Raw genomic sequence first — 22,553 nt, forward strand, 5'->3', positions numbered from 1 at the left:
GTAGATGATATGTTTACACTTAAATGACTTCGGCCATCAGATTTCTATCTTAACTGTTTGACAAAGGACTGTGGATTGAGTCCACCACAATGAGCTTCCTAAAAGGTGTAAATACCAGATGCTTCTGGCGCCATAGTTTGACCTAATGCTGTGGTTTCAAAGACAGTATTATCTATACATTATAAATATTAATTGTCTTCTGTGTAAGCACGCAAAATGCCAAGTAAATCCTAAAGGCTGTGGATACCAACCCAGATATGTTGGCGTCAGAAGGAAAGGATGGTGTGATATTTTGTATGTAGCTTCAAAAGGAAGCATTGCCTATGCATTGTCTGCAACTTTTCAAGTAGCGATTGCCTTTGTGTTTAGCATATTTAAGCTTTAAGTTCCTCGGGGTCAGTATCACAAATGACCTGACTTGGTCCAACCAAGCAGAGTTCACTGCCAAGAAAGCCCACCAGCGCCTTTACTTCCTGAGAAAACTAAAGAAATTTGGCCTGTCTCCTAAAAGCCTCACGAATTTTTATAGATGCACCGTAGAAAGCATTCTTCCAGGGTGCATCACAACCTGGTATGGAAGTTGTCCTGTCCAAGACCAAAAGAAGCTGCAGAAGATTGTGAACACGGCGCAGCACATCACACAAACCAATCTTCCGTCCGTGGACTCACTTTACACCGCACGCTGTTGGAGCCGTGCTGCCAGGTTAATCAAGGACACGACCCACCCAGCCAACACACTTTTCGTCCCTCTTCCCTCCGGGAGAAGGCTCAGGAGCTTGAAGACTCGTACGGCCAGATTTGGGAACAGCTTCTTTCCAACTGTGATAAAACTGCTGAACAGATCCTGACCCGGATCTGGGCCGTACCCTCCACATATCTGGACCTGCCTCTCGGTTTTTTTGCACTACCTTACTTCCCATTTTCTACTTTCTATTTATGTTTTATAATTTAAATTTTTAATATTTACAAATTTTAACTATTTTTAATTTTCAATATTTGTAATCCAGGGAGTGTGAAGTGCAGAAACAAATATCGCTGTGATGATTGTACGTTCTAGTACCAATTGTTTAGCGACAATAAAGTATGAAGTATATAAACATCGAGCCCACATTGGGCTAGCAGACTTTTCTACAGAAAGCATCTCCGTCCGTAAGATGCCTGCTGTACCTTGTTGTGTTGAATAAAGAAGCTGCTTTGTATCTACAAGTGGCTCTGTCTGTCCGGTGATTTCACCCACGATACAACATTTGGTGTCAGGAGTGGGATACTTTGTGACCTGTCGTGTGGTCAGCGATCCTAGCAGTCTAAGTTGGTGAGTATTTTTCTAAAATAACACTCACACTTGGATCTGTTCGGTCGGCGGACACATGGGAACACGAGGTATGACGAACGTGGAGAGCTGAACTGGTAGATATTAAAGTAGTGTGTGCGTGTGCATGTGTGTTTATATAAGTGAGGAACCTTTGCATGTTAACTTGGTGAGACTTGAACCACCAGTTGCGAAAGGTGGTAACCAATGGTACGGTTCGAGACGCCGGAGTGGGGGCGTGTATACTCGTTCGGAGAGCTGCATTTTAGTGTATGCGTTTGCAAGTGTGATGCGAGGGAATACAGCAGGCATCATGAGTTTGGGTACTCAAAATTGGCAGATTGTGGAATACATACTCTGCGGTTTTATATTTTGCGTAGTGTGGGAATTAGTATGGAGATATCTCAGGGAGAGGTTTTACCCAGAGAGATCAACCAGAATGGCACCTATTGAAGTCAGGCAACATCAGGTTGAGAACTCTGATGATCCGAGCCAGCCCTTGACCTTGATTACGACTATTCATAAGCCCTTTACCCCCGTTGAGAAACAGAGCATTTTGTCCAAGTTGCCCTCACTTAAAGTCGCCTGTGGGAATTCAGAGTTCTGGCGCAAACTCGAGGAAATGGTTGAAATTCACCAGATGCACCCTAAAGATGTACATGTGTTAGTGAAAGCCAAGTGCCCGAGGAATACGTGGGACAGTATGGCCCAGAGGGTGCAGGATGGTACATGGACAACTACCGGGAGCGCCAGTGATGAAGAAAGATATCGCTCTTTTAAAGGGGAAGTGAGGCAGTGGCTGGGGGGAGGCGAGTGTAGCTGGGGAACGATAATGGCAGTGACCCAGAGGGCTGACGAGACAGCCATGGATTATGCAGAACGTAAATACCGAGTGTACGAGGAGTATTCAGGGTTGGACAACCCAGGGAGGGACGACCCAGTCTTCCTAAAAATGCTGAAGCAAGGCCTGAGCTCAGCCCACCAGGAAGTTTTAGATTTAGGCATAACGGTAGGGTCCAACTACTCTGAGATAGTTTCGTGGGCCAGTGAGATAGACCATAGAAAAGGCAAGAGAAATCGTAAAGTGGGTATAGTGGATGCAGCTGCTGTGATGTCCCGGAGGGCTTGTTTTGCTTGCCGGCAGCCAGGGCACCCAGCAAAGGACTGCCGGACCAAGTATAAGGCAGTGAAGGAGTTGATATGCTACAGCTGTGCCCTGTCGGGGCATGGCTGGAGCCGGTGTCCAAAAGGGAGGGGGAAAACCCAGGCGAAGGTCACGGCAGATACCCAGTCACTCACCCCATCAGCAAACGGTCTGACTGTCGATCAGATAAAAGAACTAGTAACGGTGCCTCTTAGGACAGAAAAAGATGTGGCAGCGGGCTGCCCTGCCAGCACTGGTGACCCGCGGGTGTACACAACGGCATTGTTAAGGGGACGGCAATGCAATATGTTAGTGGACACGGGCACGGTATCGATAACAAACTTACCCTTACCAACAACCGGACAGGCCAGTTATATCAGGGATGTAGGAGGGAAAACAGTAAAAGCAGAAAGAAGCGAATTGCAGGTACTAGAAATCGGGGGAGTGCAGCTTCCAGTGTATTTCTGGGTATGTCCAAATAATGAGGGCACGATCCTTGGAATAGACATCCTAAGGGAAGCGGGAGCTTTTGTAGATTCGAGAAAGGGAGAAATAATGTGGACGAGTCAGGGGCAGTGAATGCGCACAACCAACAGAATACACGGCCTGGCCAGCATAGGCGCAGCTGCCCTGATCATCAGAGACTGGAACCAGGATGGTGTCTATGGGTTACCTTGTCAACAGTTCCCAGCAGTGTGGGCTAGAGACAAGCAAGATTGTGGGCAGGTAAAGATAAACCCAGTTAAAATAGAGGAGGGTCTGTATAAACCCCCTAAGCAGGACCCTATACAAAATGACACACTGACTGCTGCTCAGGGTATAGCGAAGGAACAAAAACACCAGGGATACTCAGAGAGACTGCGGCCACTCCAGAATATAAAGTTTTCCCAGTTCCTCTGAGGGCAGACATTGCTGCGAATAAGGCAGCAGGGGGCAAGAGGCAACTGAAATTGCAAGTGTGCAGGAGGAAACGACAGAAGCTAGCTTAGTAAAATTATATGAAGAGGTAGAGGCAGAAGAGAAGGAAAAATAGAGATTAAAAGGAGCAAAGGAGGGATCAGATGGGTGCTGGACACACGGGGAGGAAATAGTCGCGATGGACCCACCCTGTATTAGACAGATACTACTAAAGTTTTATCATGGGGCGATGCATGAGGGAAGGCAGAGCATGATCACAACCCTCCAGCAGGACTGGTGGTGGCCAGGGATGGGTGGGGATGTTGAGAAATTCTGCCGCCGTTGTATCATTTGTGCCCAGCATAACCCTGGTAAGGGCAGAAAGCTACAGCTGGCAAATCAGCCTCAGCCGAGGGGACCCTGGAAAACCATCCAGATAGACTTCACAGGGCCCCTGCTAAAAAGCCGGGGGAAAAGCTACTGTCTGGTAATTATGGATCACGTCACTCGGTGGGTAGAGGCTTTCCCAACAAGTGACTGCACCGCCCGCACTGCTGCATGGATCCTAGTTCAGGAAATCCTCCCAAGCTGGGGAACCCCAGTTCAGGTGGATTCAGATCAGGGAGCACATTTCACAGGGAAAGTGATGAAGGAAATGTGCCAACTACTAGGGATTCGACAACGGTTCCACATACTCTACCACCCCCAGAGTTCAGAGATGGTAGAAAGGATGAACCGAACAATCAAGAATGCGTTAGCCAAAGCTATAGCTGAGACAGGAAAGACGTAGGTTGATGTATTACCAGGAATCTTGATGAGATTGCACGCAACCCCGAACTGCAATTTGGGTCTCAGCCCCTACGAATTATTGATGGGGTGAGCAATGCGACTCCCTTATGGGGTAATTATGGGTTGCGGGGAGCCTGGGACATTCAGGGATAGAATGACCCAACACATGAAAGACCTTTGCAACCAATTTGAAGTATTAAAGGACCGAGCAAAACAACAACAGTGAATGGCTGATCAAAAGGAGCCAGAGGGAGAGGGGATGGTTTTTCCACAGCCCGGCGACCAGGTTATGGTGAGGGTGCTGCCAGAAAGGCCAAGGTTTGCCCCCAGGTGGATTGGACCACAGACGGTACTCTTAGGAACACTCACAATGCGCTGGAGGAACTCAGCAGGTCAGTCAGCATCAGTTGAAAAGATTAGTCGACGTTTCGGGTCGAAGCCCTTCGTCAGGACTGAAGGAAGAACTGTGGGGAGTGTTTGAAGAATGCTGGTAGTTGAACAAAACAGTAATTTGAAAGATGAAGGGGTGGGGGAGGGGAAGCAGGGAGGTGATTGGCAGGAGAACAATGCGCAGTAGTAGAAGGAGGCGGAACTATGAGGGAGGTGATGTGAAATAGGGATAGAGGAACCAGAGTGGAAGTGAGCAATCTTGCACTCAAATCCTAAGGCAGACATTGTATCATTGTCCAGGCTCCATTTGATATATTGATGTTAAATTGGAGAGGAGAAAATGGCGATGCGACGCAATGCACAGCAGCCACTCCGTGATGAATATCTGTTATCTATCAAGTAGAGTGCCATGCACAATTCTGATTTGATGGAGGCAGACATGAGAACATGGAGGAACATCTGGTGAAACTTCTGAAATACCTGTTTCGCTGCCGCTGCTACTGTGTGATCTGAAATCTCCGGAGGGGAAGGCCCCGAGTCCTTGGCTTTGCTGTTGCTCAGCGGGCGGGGCAGGGTCGAAGCACTCGGCAGAGACAGTGCTTGGTCTTGGAGGGCTGGTCGGGGGCTCCAAGTTTTCGGACAGATTCAGAGTCAGCTGTGGTCGGGTGTTTCCAGGATGCTGCATCGACAAGTTTGCGGCACTGGAGGCTCATGGCAGGGAGAGTTTCTCCCTTCTACCGTCCGCGTGAGATGTTGGGGCTATCGGGACTTTGAGACTTTTATTTTTACCATGCCCATGGTCTGCTCTTTATCAAATTACGGTATTCTTTTGCACTGTTGTAACTGTATGTTATAATTATGTGTTTTTTGTCAGTTTTAGTCTTGGTCTGTCCTGTGTTTCGGTGACATCATACTAGGGGAACATTGTACCATTTCTCAATGCATGCATTTCTAAATGACAGTGAACGAGGACTGAGTGTCCTCATAATCTAATCTAATATCCAGCCATTAGGTAAGGCAAATAAATTTACTTCTGACTTAGATGAGATGGATTTGAGGTTTTGGGCAACCAATAAAGGATGTTCATGAAGAACTTTTTGATACAGCAAGATCAAGTCCAGGAATCTGATGTTTTAGGTTGTTGGAAGTAGATGTGATTTCAAATGGAAATAGCATTGGCAGTTGAAGGATATGGCTTGCAAGCTGTCTGGAGGGGGAATGGATTTCCCTCCAGAGTACTGACTTGGACTTGATGGGATCCATGCCCTCTATTGGTGTGACTAAAACACTACAATATGCGTGTGAAGGACTGGGTCGGCTGAATTCAGTATTCAAGTCCTTTATCTTCAGCATCAGTCATCTGTTGTCTGGTGTTACACTATTTTCATTCGCATGATCTCATTCTATTTCTCAAAGGTCCTTCAACGGCTTATTCTTTTCTCATCCTTTACATCTCTCATGTGATTGTAACAGGGAGGAAAATGTCTTGACCCCTGCAGTACAATATTAGGAACAGGCTAAGCACTAAGAACCACTAAGCACATCTTTACCTCTCCACCCCTCTCCGCTTTCCACAGGGATCGATCCCTCCGCAACTCACTTATCTGCACGTCCATCCCCACGGATCTCCCACCTGGCACTTATCCCTGTAAGCGTAAGTGCTACACCTGTCCCAACACCTCCTCTCTTGCCAACATTCAGGGCCCCAAACAGTCCTTCCAGGTGAGGCAACACTTCCCTTTTGAATCTGTTGGGGTCATCTGTTGCATCCGGTGCTCCCGGTGCGGCCTCCTCTACATCGGTGAAACCCGACACAGATTGGGGGACCGCTTCGTCAAGCACCTCCACTCCGTCCGCCACAACAGACAGGATCTCCCGGTAGCCATCCACTTCAACTCTGCTTCCCAGTCCCATTCAGATATGTCAATACCTGGCCTCCTCTACTGCCATGATGAGGCTAAACTCAGGTTGGAGGAGCAAAACCTCATATACCGTCTAGGTAGTCTCCAGCCCCTTGGTATTAACATAGAATTCTCCAACTTCCGGAAATTCCCTCCCCTCTCCCATCCTCTATCCCTATTTCGCGTCACCTCCCTCACAGTTCCGCCTCCTTCTACTACTGCGCATTGTTCTCCTGCTAATCACCTCCCTGCCTCCCCTCCCCCTCCCCTTTGTCTTTCAAATTACTGTTTTTTTTCAACTACCAGTATTCTTCAAACCCTCCCCAAAGTTCTTCCTTCAGTCCTGACAAAGGGTTTCGACCCGAAACGTCGACTAATCTTTTCAACTGATGCTGACTGACCTGCTGAGTTCCTCCAGCGCATTGTGAGTGTTCCTTTGACAACAGCATCTGCAGATTATTTTGTGTTTATGATTTGCTACTCCGCTGCGAGGTCTCTTCAAGGTATGCCTACCGTGAAGAAGTTTAAATCCTCTCTTCGACAGGAGTTCAGTGAGATCCTCTCTCACTGCTCCCCCCTGTGATCTCTGCCTCTCTCCGACTCTTCGACCACATCCTGACTCAGACCCGCTACCACAGCCGCAGCTCCTTCCTGGGAGCGTGTCTCCGCCACCATCTGTTACCGCAGGGATTCCAGCTCCGGTTCCAGGCCTCCCAGTTCGGGCCCAGCAAGGATCCCAGGTACCTCCGTTTCATTGACCACTGCTCGTTCCGCTGCTCCCGCAGGATTCTCCGCGCCATGCTCGCTGCCATGCGGAGATACCTACGGGCCCTGTCCATCTCTCTGCCACCACTCCGGGACTCTCTCTCCACCGTCTGCCATGGACCTCTCCTACACTTCATTCTCTGCCGGATTTACGCCTCAAACTGCCGTTTCTTCCCCTTCCTCGCATCCAAGAAGGACAACAAGCTCGCCGACCTGGAGCTCGAGGTCTGTGGTCAGCAGTATTCTGCAGGGATCTGTGCTACGGCTTCTGGGTAATTTCGATCAGTTGCAGATATGGGCAGAGAAACGTCAGATGGAGTTCAGCCCAAATAAATGGTTAGACAAGTGCAAGGAGACAGTAATCAGTTTATGGCATGATCTTGGGGCTGACATTTATAGCTTCTTCAAAGTGGCTACACAGGTTGATCATTTGGTTGACAATGCTTATAGACTGCTTGTCTTATTATTTTAGGCCTTGAATTCAAATGTCACGAGGTAATTTAAAAAGACCCTGGTTATGCCGCATCTGAAGCATTACATACAGTTATGCTCGCCCCAATATAGGAATAACGTTGAGGTAGTGTAGAGGGTGCAGGAGAGGTTTGCCAGGTTGCTGCCTGGTTTAGGGGACAGGTTATTATGAGAGGCTTGACAAAGTTGGGTTATTTTCTTTGGATCGGTGGAGGCTGAGGGCAGATCTGATAGAGGTTTGTAAGATTATGTGAGGCGCAGATCAAGCAGAGATGGAGTTTCTTTTTCCCAGGATAGAAATCTCCAGTAACAGAGGGCATGCATTGGAAGTGAGAGGGTGTAGATTCAGAGGAGATATGAGGGTTAAGTTTTTTGCTTAGAGGGTGGAGGATGCTCACAATCTGCAGCCTGGGATAATGACATTGTGTGGGTCGGAGCGATCACTTCATGGAGATTTATTGATATAGTTTTCAGTTGGTTCCACACGACATTGTGGTAAACCGTCTTGTCCTGTACTGTAGTTTGAAGTTTCTTTCTATATTCCATGATCAGAAGGGACGGCATCTAGTGCCCAATGGTCTTTAGAAGGAAACTGGTGCAGTTCCTTTCTATTCTCATGATCTACTCCATGGTCTATGGGTCTGCCGTCCGAGATCTTGTGTCAGGGTGTAGCAGTTTATAAGCAAAATTCTCAGAAAGTCAGACCGATTCCACTGACGCTCTTCGTGACTTTGGCCCCCTGCTTGATTCTACGAATTTATTTAATTTGAACGGGAAGACTAAGAAACTGTGGGAACGTTCGGCAGGCTACACCGAATCCCTGGAGAGACAAGGTTTATCAGTTGAAAAACTGCCATCAGAATGGCACAAAATAATTCTGTTAGTTCAGCATTATTGGATATAGAGGCCCCGGGATCAGATACGATCAACAGGTGTTTTCCGCAGACAGAATTCACATTACGAATGCGTGTAGGAATTGCTGTGACAGTAGTTCTGTTAAGCAACAAATAATCTTGATCAGCATGAAGTAGAGATTCCAAGGCTCAGTGTTGTTGTAGATTTGAGCGGCCGGAGTGCAGGGCTTTATTATTGGATGTTTTTGGAAGGAGAGGGACGAAGTCCTGGTCAGTACAAGTCCAGCCACAAACTGTGCTGGTGGTGTGTGGGGTTTGGGAAGTGTGACAGGCTGGTGCCGTTTGGATTAGACAATAGACAATAGGTGCAGGAGTAGGCCCTTCGTCCCTTCGAGCCAGCACTGCCATTCACTGTGATCATGGGTGATCATCAATCAGTATCCAGTTCCTGCCTTATCCCCATAACCTTTGATTCCGCTATCTTTAAGAGCTCTATCCATCTCCTTATTGAAAGTATTCAGTGACATGGCCTCCACTGCCTTCCGGGGCAGAGCATTCCACATATCCACAATGCTCTAGGTGATTTTTTTTTTCCGCAACTCCATTCTAAATAGCCTACCCCTTATTCTTAAACTGTGGCCTCTGGTTCTGGACTCGCCCATCAGCGGAAACATGCTTCCTGCCTCCAGCATGTCCAATACCTTAATAATCTTATATGTTTCAATCAGATTGTGTCAAAAATTGAAGAACATGCTGGAGACAATGAACTTGAAAACCAAAACTGACAATGCTGAAAACACACATCACTTAGCATTTAAAAAAAACAGCCGAGCGATCTGCTCCATATACAATAGTAACTTTACACAGATGGCGTCTGATCCACAGATGCTGCCTGACTTGCTGAGTTCCTCCAACAGTTTGTGTGTGTTTAAATTGGATTTCCAGCATCTCAAGATTTTCTCGTGTTTGTGATATCACTCTTCAAATCTTGCAGTGAAAGAAAAGTCATTGAGGATACAGTTGAAGATGTTTGAGACCAAGGGACAGATGTGAGGAATTCCTTCAGAGAAGTCCTGTGCCTGGTGTGATTGACGCTAAGAAACACCATTGTTGTCCATTGTGCGTGAGATGAGCGCCACCACTGGAGTGTCTTTCCTGTGCTTCCCGGTGAATATACTTTTGCCAAAGGTAAGCCGGTCAGGGAGAGATGGCATCACTGACCAGGGAAATGATAATGAAAAGACATGGAATGAAGGTGAATTGTTAGGAGATGACGACGGTACCTCTGCCGGGCTGGATTCAGGAGGTTAACAGATCGACAGGTGAGTGAACAGGGGATGCAAATTTGTTTCACAAACACAGTACTCCAGGTATGCCTAAACTAACCTATTGCATAATTGCTCAGTATCTCCCCAATGATCTGTTCTTAAATTCTATTCCCAGCTTCCTGCCATCTGTGAACTTGGAGTGTCTAAATGTAGTTAACTTGGCCAGGTGATATGTGAATTGTGAGCAGCTGTTTCAAAACTCCGATCCCTTCACTGGCCCAAGAGTAAATGTCTGCCACAGAGAAGAGAAGAGAAGAAACTCCCTTGGTCTGTTTCCAGTCAGTCAAAAAATTGTTAATCCATGTCAGCAAATTTCACCACAAAATTATGTCCTTTAATTTTAGTATGGAAAGGAATATATGAAATTACTTACTCTGCACATACAAATATGTCTATTGTCATGTACCCCATGACGGGTTAAAGAACCAGCAGAAATGGAAAGCACTTTGGAATCCAGTATTGCAAATAACTAATGGTATATATTAGTTACTAAGTAATTCAGTAATACAAGTGCAGATAAATCAAACAGGTTAGCAGTGCTTATATATATATATATATATATGTATAAGTAAATGTGGAAATATATGAAAAACAAGCTTCATCAAGTCTAGGGGTAAATAGATAGTCTTCCGATGAGAGTAAAGTTCAGTTCAGTTCGTGGTATTGAGTTGAGTAGTGATGGAGCGAGAGAGAGGGAGAAGTCTGAGTCTTCAGGTGAGCTTCCTGTTGTCCTCGGAAATCCTTTCGAAGTCACCGACTGTGACCACAACAAACTCAGACCGTTCTTCTGTGGTGGAATTGTCAACCCAGCAAGGGTGGCACACGAATAACTCCCCACCGGTCACACCCTTTGTGCACTGCTAGAGCCACTGATCGATCCGCCTGATCAATCCTCCAAAACCCAACTTTTCTGTGGGCACAACAAAGCTCATTCAGTGTCCAAAACCATGTGTCTGTAGGTCTAACAGCTGACCTTCTATTTATCTCACCACGCTGAATACCAACTGTCCATAAAGCAGCTCCTCCCTTCTCTCTCTGTAAGAACATGGATGCTGCTAGTGTCCTTGTAGAAAGTATAAACAAACTGTGAGCAGTCCTTGCCTCTCTCTCTCTTTCTCTCTCTCTCTTTTTAACAAGGTGTCTTTGTTCCACAACTCACTTACTCACTTTCACTCTCTCTCTCTCTCTCTCTCTCTCTCTCTCTCTCTCTCTCTCTCTCTCTCTCTCTCTCTCTCTCTCTCTGACGCAGGCAAAATTTTACTTTAACTGAAAATTATAAAGTTTGAAACATGTATAATCAACAGATAATAGAGCAAAAACGTGTAGAATTGCTAACTTAACATCTAGATAAACTATCAGCTATAATGTTGTCAGTACCTTTCACATGTTTCATTGTCAGGTCATATTCTTGCAATATCAGAGTCCAATTTACTAACCTTCTATTCCTATCCTTCATCTCAGTTCGAAACACCAACGGATTGTGATCCGTGTAAACCACAAGTGGTCTCTGGGCAGGACAAACATAGTCTTCAAAATGCCAGAATAAGTGCTAGCAATTCCTTTTCAACAGTGGAATAATTTTCCTAATGCACATTAAATTTCTTTGAGGAATAAGCTACTGGGTGTTCAATGTCATCCACACCTTTCTGTAACAATACTGCCCCAGCAGCTTCGTCACTAGTGTCTGTTGCTATAGAGAATGGTTTTGAAAAATCAGGTGCTTTGAGCAGAGGATGATAACACAGGATGGCTTTCAGATGTTCAAATTCCTCTTGGCAAGGATCATTCCATACACATCTTTCACTCTTCCCAAGTAATTTTGTTAGGGGGAGAATGGTGTCAGCAACGTTCTTGCAAAACTTACGATAATACTCAACCATTACTAAAAACATTCTCAAAGCTTTCTTGCCAGTTGGAACGGGAACCTCAGCAATAGCTTGAACCTTGTCCTGTACAGCAGCCAGTTGGCCTTGGCCTACTGCATAACCCAGATATGTAACTGTAGCATGACCAAACTCACTTTTAGCGAGGTTCGCAGTAAGATTAGCCTTGGACAACCTTTCAAACAGTTTTTCTACCATTGCAATATGCTCTTCCCACGTGTCATTCCCTACAACCAGATCATCAATATAAGCCCCTGTGTTTTCCAGAGAACATTGTCAAAGTTTTAGATCACATGCTAAATCTGCACAAACTGACATAGTATAGGCTGTAAATGCTGGGAAATATTTCCACGATGCCAACAAATTCCACTCCTCGAGGCCTCTCTGATAAGACAATCTGAGCAAATGTTGGGGAAATTACAGTCAGACACTACTCTGTTGTTTTCACTACTTTCCAGAACCTGCCTACATTTCTGTTCCTCTTTCTGCTGCTGGCATCTCAAAAATCTTTGGAAATTGAAGCACACATCATTCAATGTTCTCTTTTTCAACTCTCTGTTATATCCTGAAAGATGTCCAGTGGGATTGGGGGTTTCGATACTGTCCATGAATTGAAGTCCATTGTCACGGTTGTACAGCTCTCTGTCATTGAAATGCTGTGGTTGTCCTAGTGTTTAACAGTTGTTAAACAGATGTTGTTACGATCTTTGTTGTTGCAGTACGGTGCCGGCAGTTTAAACATCACATTTAACTGCATGTGGTCTGGGTCTCCCAATGTACTAAATTCCCCCAAAGGACTGACCCATCAAAATGATTTGAGACCAAACAGCACTTCCCCTTTAGTATCAACACGCTGGAGGATAACACCATACAGCCTTTCTCATCACACTTTCCTCCTTGTCCTTTCCCTTAGTGATCACCAGTATTCATTTTCTACCTCACATGCTAACTCTGTCTCGGGGCATAAACTCCCACCTTTGTCCTCGGGTGGTCCTGTCCTCTCCCCACTATACTGTTGTTTTCTGTGTATGCATAAGATGCCTTGGGATTCTCAGTGATCCTCCTGAATGAGGACATTTCTTGATAACTCTTCACTCTCCTGATATGCTGTGTGACTTGTTTCTTGCTTCCTGTATGTTCCTCCAAGTCCATCTAATTTCATCTTCCTCTAATGACTCCTCTTACGTTTTTAAACAAATACAATATTTCTCATCACCCTAAGTTCCTGACTATCCTTGTCCTTCTCTACCCTCCTCATAGGAACAGGGAACTACTAAATTCTGACCGGCAGGGCTGTATGTGACTCTCACGGTATCAGACATCAGCTGACATCAGCTCCATCCAGTAACAACCAGTAGCATCAGCTCCCAGACAACTCTCTATGACACCTGCCCAATTCTTCCACAAATTTATAATCATCGACCTGCTGGTCCAAACATATTTTTATCAATAATCATCTGAAACCCTCCAGAATTAAGATTCATAAGACTTTCCCAATTAAATTCCAATCGTCTTGCTAGGTTAATTTCTCAATATGTCAGGTATGTCTCCCTTCCTGGTGGACCGTCTACATACGGTTTCTGGAAACCTTCCTGAACACATCAAACAAATAATACCCCATCCGCTCAATGCTACTTATGGACCGGTAGGTCTGGATCCCAAAACCCCCTCCACATGCCTCATGATAAAAATCGTCAGGGTGGCTACAGCAAGCTTCCCTGTGAGAATATTACTTCCTCTTCACTGTAACCAATCCCTGTTACACCAGTCCCACTTATCCAGGAAGAAAGCCCAATGATCTGTGTTCCTGATGCCCTCCCTCCGGCACCAAATTGTTAGCCAGAAATTTAAGTGTACCAACGTACCATATCTAACCTCGGAAGCATGTGGCACCTGAAATAATCCTGAAATCACCACCCAAGAGTTACTATTTCCTAACTTTATGCCCTACTCCTTAAGTTCTTTTTGCAGGACCTTGTCTGTCTGTTGTTAGTTCTAATAAGGAACATGACCTCTGGCTGTTCATCCTGCCCTTTCAAAATGGCCCTTACTTTCTCAGAGACATCCTTGGCCATGGCATGATTGGGGTAACGCATCATCCTGCAATCTCACTCATTTACACACATACTCCTGTCTGTGCCCCAGTTATAGTGTTCGCTGCATGTGATTCATATCTTTCCATCCCCGTGTACTTTTGTGCTTTCTGTTTGTAATGAACATTGTTTGAAAATTCATTCATTGTATTCTTCTCTGGTTCAGCTCAGGCAATTTACTTATGCATTCGCAAACAAAGGAGACTGGACATGTGTTGAAACCACAGAATTTGTTAGAACTCGTACGATTTTGATATAGAACAAAAAGAAAACTGATATCTACAGTATAGCTATACATAATTCGAAACAATACTTATCCACGAAACAAGCCGATCTCTGTGAAAGAGTGGAACCACAGCAGATCCGGCAATGTCACACAGCCGGTTCCCTTGCTTCTTTCCTTCCTTCCTTCCTTCCTCCCTTCCTCCCTCTCCCTCTCCCTCACGATGTCTCTGTCGCTTTACTATCTCGCTCCCTCTCTCATTCTATTCTCTGTCTCTCCACACGCCCACTCCCTCGCGCTCACTCCCGCGACATCTTCCTCGTGTCCTCTCCCTCGCGCGCTCTCCCTCACGTGCTCTCCTTTGCGCCCTCTGCCTCCCGCCAACTCCCTCGTGCGCTCTCCCCCTCGCGATGTCCCCTTCTGTCGCTCTCCCTCGAGCTCAATATCGCCCGCACGCTCTCCCCCAGGCTCTCTCCATCACGCTCACTCTAACGTCATCTCCATGGCACCCTCTCCGTCGCGCCCTCTCCCTCACGTGCTCTCCCGCGCGCCCTTTCCTCGCAATGTCTCACTCGCTCTCTCCTTCGCGCCCTCAGCCTCGCGCTCACTTTCTCTGTCTCTCCATCTCTCACAGAGAGACAAGTGAACAGATCGGTTCTCTGTCTTCAATTGTAAAACAGGAGCATTCTCCTACAGGAGGATAGTTCAAGTTGGCAGTGAGAGGGAAACTGTACAGGTGGAGATGGAGGAGAAAAGGAAGGTGAAGGAAAGGACGGGTTTTGACGGGAGCAGGAGTGGTTGATAGAGACGAAAGTAAACTGCAAGATCAGGCAGTTTTGTCAGAACCGGGAAGCAGGGAAAACAGTTTCTCCTCAAGCTTCAATTTAACAGGGCGAGAGGTGAGGCGCAAAAGGGATTTTTCTGGGATGGTGAGGTCAGTGATGCCGTCGGGCTCAGCTGTAAACAGTTGTTTTATAACTCTAAAGCAACACACACAAAATGGAAAAGATTAAACAGTTGACAGGATTCTGATGAACTGTCTCGGCAGGAAAAATCGACAACTTACTCTTTTCCATAAATGCTGCCTGGCCTGCTGAGTTCCTTCAGCATCTTGTGTGAGGAAAATAGTAAACAGTCGACATTTCCAGTCGAGACCTTTCATCAGGATGTGATTTTGTGTGAGTTGTTTTGTATTTCGAGCATCTGCAGATTTTCTGGTGTTTGATTTGTAACTCTGTTCATCACATTGTTTCCATTCACCTACAAGTGGGTGGATAGAATTGGGAGCATGACGGCAGCTGAATTGTAAAACTTTACAGCGTTTATTTCGAACATTTCATCAGTTTCAAAATCAGATTCATTGGGTATTTCACCGCATTCTTCAGTTCCTCTCGGAATTTGCTCTGAGTCACGGAGTAAATACACGTGTTGGTGCAGGAACTGAGAACCTGCAGCATTTCCGCTGTGTGTTGTGTGATGTAAAGGGGATCCGTGACAGAATAAACAAAACTCTTTGTAATCCGTTTATAGATAGAAAATGCCACCTGTGTTCCCCACAACAATATGAAACTACCGGTTATGCTGAAGAGCAAAACGATGGATTTGCGTCGGTTCTCCATCTCCCGGTCCTTGTCATTCTCTCCACTCTTTTGTCCCCGGAGCCCCATGCGGGCTCGACTGGCCGCTAGAATCCGCCTGACAGTCAGAATATTGAACAGCAACATCAGAAAGAGTGGGAGACAAGGGGTTAAAATGCGGTGAAACACCTCAAATGCCGACCATGAGGGAGAGTTTGTGAAGCTCGGTGTCAGAACACAATGCCAGGGAACACCGTCAATTATTTCTCTAGGTTCGTACACAAAGCCCCAGGGAACAGACTCCAAACAGGCCAGCACACTCACTGTCCCGATAACCACAGCCGCCGTTCTCTCGGTGCAATATTTTGTTTTCAGCTTCTCACAGCAAATAGCCACAAATCGATCGACGGTGAAAGCGACAGTCAGCCAGACTGAGGCCGCAGTGCTCGCGGCAACCAACCATTCACCGAGTCTGCACACAGGAGTGATTCGCAGGAATGATCGGGGAAAATAAATCGCAGCAGTCCACTTCATCAGCGGATCGGAGATAACGACCAGGAGATCGGCCGCTGCCATTCCCACCAGGTAGCGAGTGACACATTTGGAGAGCCCGCACTTTCCCCGGGACAGGATCACAATCGCCGCCAAGTTCGCTGGAAGAGAGACAGGGAACAGCAAGTTGAGAAAACACTGAGCAGAAGCCAATGCAGCAGTTTGGTGGAGACAGAGAATGAGTTTACACAGTAAAGTAAATTACACAACCTCACAAACAGACATGACGCCTCCCGTTGATTCCATCACAGGGAAGCAGGGGAGAGGAATTCAACGTCCAGCAGCAAACTCGGTGCCGTAGTCAGATGTCTGTCAGATGGGAAACGTTTCACTCTGAAGCACTAGGCCGGCTTTGTTAATTGACTCTGCAATGAGTTCAGTCTGTTTTCCATCAGCTGTTTACATTCAGTCATACCGCAGACATTTATTTAAAATCGACAATAGATTCGATCTACAACACGAAAGTCCATACATTTGCTAAATTGTTACTACCAATTATTTGTTTGAGTCTTGCTCCTAACTCAGAAATCCGCTCACATGCAAATGTAGACGATCAATTAGTATAATCTCCGCGGGCTCTATTAACACAATATTTGCAAATGCAGTGCAACTGCTGCAAGACCAAACGCACAGAGACGGAACATCCCATTACTGATCACAAACCGCTGGAAGAACACTGTCTGACAAGTTCAGTTCCACCGATGTCGGCGGATTCGCTAAATTCCTGCAGCGGTTTGTTTCTAGATCCACATTCCAGCATCTGTCGTCCCGGTGTTTCCACTCTATTCCTGAAAAGCGGAATACCGGGACTGGAATGTGAGAGTTTAAGCCGGCGGCAGAATCAATCACAACATTGGAATTAAACTTCAACATCCGCCCACGGCAGCTGACACTGCGGCTTACCGGGAATTCCGAAGGCTGAAATAAAAGGGTAGTAAACGTCTTCTATCCGCCAGATGACTGGATACACCATTTCAGTGAGAATCTGTGATTTCTGTTGCTCCTGTGTTCACAGATCCGGCAGACAGCTGATGCATTCAAAGCGGTCCCGATTTATACAGAGGATCTGTCTCCCGAGATACGGTTATACACCTCACTGACTTGCTCAGTTACAGTTGCTTGAACAAACACTTCCATTCAGTACCTTTGTCTCTATTGTAAATATTCGGGCGATTGGAGACAAATACATGAAAATTCTTTGGCATCACCTCAGCAGAGTCTCTGGTGAAAATAGGCCGGTTGATTTAATTACAAAGACTGAGTTTTGTCACGAAGCAGCGACATTTACATATTTCGTCTTTTTGTTGGCTAATTACTGATTTCTGAACGGACACCAGCGACACAGACCGATCTCCACTTCCGTCCCTACAGTTTCCCATTTTGTAAATGTTGTTTAGTACTTCAGCTTCTTCCTGATCGATCTCGATCTCTCTCTCTCTCTCTCTCTCTCTCTCACACACACACACACACACACACACACACACACACACACACACACACACACACACACAAACCGAGAGAGAGAGACAATTGTACTATTGTATTTCTATGCTATATCAAATGTCCTGTTGTACACACTGGACAGGTATATGGAGGAATTTAAGGTGAGGAGTTGAATGGAAGGCAAGCTTTGAGGGTCGGCACAACATTGTGGGCCGAATGGCCTGTACTGTGCTGTACTATTCTATGCTCTATGCTTACTATAAATTGCACATTTAGATGGAGACGTAACGTAGAGATTTTTACTCCTCGTGTAAATGAAGGATGTAAGTTATAAAGTCAATTCAATTCAAAACCCACAACTACAGATTCGAACAAAGGTACAATAGTGAGACCGCGATTAGGATGGAAATGGTCAAATGAGCACATTGCTAACATACAATCAAGAGAAAATATGCAGATGTTGGAAATCCAAGTCAACACAAGAAATTCTGCTGAGCTCCTCCAGCATTTTGTGTGTGATATTGCTGAAGTCACAGTCTTTAATGGGCATCTCAAATCTGTCAAATGTCAAAAGAAATTGAGAAGAAATATTTCAATCTGCAAAGGAATGGGCAAACTGGTTGAATAATAAAGAAAAGTACTCCAAACAGGGAGATGAATAGGTAAAGGAGAAAAAAAGGCAAATGTGAGATAACACGTTAGCTGAGAGAGAGAGAGATCGACTGACAGACAGGCAATTAGGCAGACAGCCAGAAAGTAGGCTGCAGGATTGAGATGTTGTTCCTGTGTCTGTCTCCTAGTCTCTGCTACAGAGTGAGGGTGTAAGAGTCAATCTCTGCTGGTCAGTTTCTGGCGCCTTGTGTAAGTGTAGGGTTGATTCTCTACCGGTCAGTCTATGATACAGTGTGAGAGTGTGGGTTTTATTCTGTATCTGTCAAATCACTTTGTACAGAACGTCTTCATGATTTTAGTCTGAAATCTCCCTTTAACCAGTCTCCACATGTGGCCCTATTTCCTTGTTGAAGCATTAATTTTGAAGTAGTAGCTGGCATCCAACTTACCTCCACGCAAAATGATTCTGAACACTTTTATTGCATCTTTTCTCATTTTACGTCAAAGTGGGCTGAACATATGTAATGCTCAGTTTTTCTGCATAGTTCACATCCTGCAATGAGTCTAGTCGCCCTTCTCTGAACTCTCTCCAGAGCCTTCACATCCCTCACAAAATATGGGAATCAAAATTGTACACAAGGCTTAATGTGTATCCTCACAAGTGCATCACACAGCTTAAGGAGAATGTCGCGAGAACTCCTCTGAGCATATTATATAGCCCAACATTCTAATAGCCTTCCGAATTGCTTCAATGCATTGTCTAGATGTTGATAGTGATGTCTTCCGGAACGCCAAAATCTTTCTCATACAATGCACTTTCTGACTGAGGACCCCCATTGTATATTTATATCCAGTAATTCTACTTCCTGTATGTAATACTACTTACATTGAACTTCATCTGCCATTTATCTGCCCACATCCGGATTGTGTTTAGATCCACCTGTATTGATTCTGTGCCTGAATGTTATCAGTCCATCACTCTAATTTCGTGTCATCTGCAAACGAATTTGTTCTGTGCTTATCCAAATCATTAATGTTAATTAAACACAGCAGCACCCCTAAGAATGGTTCTTGTGGAACCCCCTTTTAACATCTTCTAGGATGAATACGATCCTCTCACCATAACTCGCTGTTTTCTGTTTCTGAGCCAATTCTGCTCACATTCGCATCCCATACCTGAATCCGTACCTCCTGTAATTTGATTATTAACCTCTTCTGGAGTACTGTGTCAAGAACCTTCTGGAAGTCCAAATAAATGATATCAACCTCTCTATTGTTATAATAAATTTTAGTTGCCTCTTCATAGAACTGCAGCGTATTAGCAAGACGTGCTTATCCTTTCTGAACCCATGCTGGCTTTCTCTTTACATGCCAGTTCTTATCAGCCGCTTTTCAAACTTGTTCTTTATTAGTGTATCCTGTTCTTACCTACGTCACACCTTAAGCTTACTGGAGCATAATTACCAGGGTCAGTGTGGTCACCCTTCTTATATTCTGGGAAAATGTTAGTCCATTTCATGTCTTTACGGATTTCACCAATCTTCACAGAATTTTGAAAAATACTTGTTAGGTACCTGTATTTTTAATCACAGACATTTTTTAAGTACCCTGGGATATATGTTGTCTGACACTGAGATTTATAAACTTTCAGCCTTTTCAGCTGAGACAGGACCTCATTTTCTAAGATCGGAGTCACTTTAAGCAACTTTAATTCTTGCTACACTTACTAGCATGTTGATGACTCTGCAGGTGAACACTTTGGAAAAATAAGAGTTAGGAATATCCTCTCTGTCTTCCACAGCATAACTTCACAGGTCACTGTTATACTGAATGCGCCTAAGTACCTCCTTACAGTTTCTTTCATGACTTCAGTATTAACAAAATTTTCGGGATCAGTCTTGGCATTATCAGCAATATCCTTCTCAACCTGCCATTGGCAATCCGAATTTCCCACATGGCTGTAGCTCGCATATTTTAATATCCCCAATGGTAAAATTTATTACTTTCTGTTTCTGTATTCTTTATACAGCTGCCTTTTCTTCATTTTTGAACATATATTTATTCATCCATATAGTTTATCTATTGATTTGTTGCTTCTCCTGACCTTGGCCATGGAGATTTCCTGCAGTGACTCGATGCCATTGTCCCTCAACTGACTCAATGTCAAGCAGTTCCTTCCAGTGAACCTTCCGAGGTCTTTGCCACGTCAGCACAAACCTTGACTTCATGGCTTTGTTTTTTACTGATACGTTTCCCCAAAGTACTTCAAGATTAACTATATTATGACCTTGTGTTCCTAAAGACTCAGCAACTTCCTAACTCAAAATTATCCCTTGAATGTTACAGAATGTCAGATGTGGACAGGCCACCCGACTTGTTGGTGTATTAGCATACTGGGTCAAACAAACAATCCAATGCAGAGTAAAGTATAACATCTGCAGAGAAAGGTAAACCATAAGGTGCAAGATCTTTAGGAGACAGATTGTGAGGCTAATCATTCATCACATAGTGCTAGTCTCATAGCAGTGCAATAAATGTTGTCATTAAGCCCCGTGGTACGTGCTGTTAGAGTGATTTCTTAATGATTCCTGTGGCTTTGCAACTTTTATTTCTCCCTTAAGGGAGATATGAGCGTAGAACTGAATACCTTTCGGACAGCGGTTGGTGGGTATTTGACAAACAAAGTGGTGAATGTTTACCGTGGGTATACGGGGATATGGAGTTGGGGTTCCAATGAATTCTTGTCTAATATTGAATGGAGAAGTGCGCTAGTGCAGCAGAATGGGGATTCTTCCTCCTAATTTTAATGTTGGTCTGTCTGTATATCCCTGTGGTGTAATAACCAGGACTGTTTACAGCGCTTCATGTGTGGCCCAACTTGTGCTTCTATAGTCCCAGCAGAGCCACCTTCTCTGGCATTCAGTACCTGCAATGAACAAAGGCAAGTCCCCACGCAGACTTGAAATGACCAGCTGAACTGAGCCCCTATCAATGGAGATTTGTCTAAATGCTTTTCAGAGTCCATCTGGCCCTCTGTGTTTCTTCTCATTCCATCACCAAACAAAGGCAACTCTCCATCCATCTGTTAACTGACCAATCAAACTCAACCCCTACCTTTGGAGATCTGTCCTCATGCTTTCCAGAGTCACTCTGGCCCTCTGTGTTTCTTCACATTCCACCATTTGCAATGCATCCCCTGGCCTTGTTTAGACACTCCGTCTGCATTGCCTCACTTCTGCATGGATGTGAAACATCAGATTTCAATTAAAAACTTCCTATTATTAATCCACCTATGACCTTCACCACTTTTTAAAATCTCAAACATCAATCTTACCTTCCTCTGCTCAAAGGAAAGGAAAGTCACACAAGGCGAGTACTATTAGAATATTTATTCATAGTGGGCTTCCAGCCGTGTAACCGGTGCCGATTACAACCAATGTTTTGATGACAAACTCTGCCACCCTCATCAGGATTGATGCCTGTTGGCATCGAGACTTCGGTTATATTTGATACCTACACCGGGCCGGAATCCTGAGAAAAGTTTATTTGTCAAATATGTTGGGAAAGCAGCAGATCCTTTTTCATTCATTCATCTCGTATTGGTCTAATAGTATGTCATATTTCTTCCGAATCATCACAGGGAAGGTGAGACTCTAATTCAGCCCTGGACCATGAATTTGCGCTTGGTCTCAGAAGGAAATAACTCTCATGGCTGTAGCCCTGACCCTGTCTACGGTAACTCCCCTGTCTCATACCCCCTCTTTCCTCCTGTCTCCCATGTACACAAGGGACAGTATCTTACAGCCAATAAACGCGCCACCAGCTCGCCTTTGGTCTCTGTAAGAAGCCGGTGTGGTCTCCTTCTATTTGCACCATCCAACACCGGGTCTGTGGGCCTGATCTCCGTGATCTTCAATGTCAAGGGTGTAGCAGTTTTTAAGCGAGGTTCTCAGTCAGTCAGCTTGAGTCCACTAACACTTTTTGCAAACTTTTGCCCGTACCTGATTCTACAAATTCCTTTAAGTTCGAAGCGAGATAAAGAAACAATGGTGGTTTCCCTGTGGCAGGGAAGGATAAAGTTAGGCAATGCATTAGTGATAGGGGACTTATTAGTTAGGAGTACAAACAGGAGATACTGTGGCTACAAAAGAGACTCCACGATGCTGTGTTGCCTCCCGGGTGCTAGGGTCCAGGTGTATCAGAGCGGCTGCAGGGGAAGGATGAACAGCCAGAGGCCGTGATACATATTGGCACCATGTCATTGTCAAAAAAGGGGAAGAGGTTCGACTGACTGAGTTTATAGAGTTAGGAAATAGGGTGAA

The 22,553-nt window shown here is 45.2% G+C and overlaps 1 long non-coding RNA gene across 1 annotated transcript in view; it reads left to right on the forward strand.

Annotated features, from left to right (window-relative positions):
* The window catches only part of LOC140189171 (uncharacterized), a 32,681-nt gene that overhangs the window by 7,144 nt on the left and 2,984 nt on the right, over window positions 1–22,553 (forward strand). Inside the window, exon 3 of the long non-coding RNA XR_011883476.1 lies at window positions 9,515–9,708. This is a non-coding gene — a long non-coding RNA (uncharacterized lncRNA). The remainder of the gene's footprint in view (window positions 1–9,514; window positions 9,709–22,553) is intronic.

Source organism: Mobula birostris, chromosome 28 (assembly GCF_030028105.1).
Source record: "Mobula birostris isolate sMobBir1 chromosome 28, sMobBir1.hap1, whole genome shotgun sequence".
NCBI classification, from domain to species: domain Eukaryota; kingdom Metazoa; phylum Chordata; class Chondrichthyes; order Myliobatiformes; family Myliobatidae; genus Mobula; species Mobula birostris.